We start from the raw sequence: 283 nt of genomic DNA, 5'->3' as shown, positions 1-283 counted from the left end.
ACTGCAGGAAGCGCGAGGAGCTTCCTGTCCGGGCGCCGCGTCCGTCTTTCAGCGCCAAGGCCCGCGCCTCCTACCCGAGCGAGGGAGTGCAGAGGGTCCCCGCGGCCTGCAGACCCGGAGGGGAGCTCCGAGGCCCGCGAGCGGCGCGTCCCGGCGCTGGGCTGCGGTGCGGCTGCAGGTCCGGGCGTGGGCGCTTCCTCCTCGGCGCTGGATCCCGCCTTCCCATGTTCTGCCGAGCCGCGGAGACGAACGCGGAGTCCTCGGGAAGACAAGGCAGCACCGG

Source organism: Pteropus alecto, unplaced genomic scaffold (genome assembly GCF_000325575.1).
Source record: "Pteropus alecto unplaced genomic scaffold, ASM32557v1 scaffold134, whole genome shotgun sequence".
In the NCBI taxonomy this organism is placed as follows: Eukaryota; Metazoa; Chordata; class Mammalia; order Chiroptera; family Pteropodidae; genus Pteropus; species Pteropus alecto.
This window is presented reverse-complemented; position numbering follows the sequence as displayed.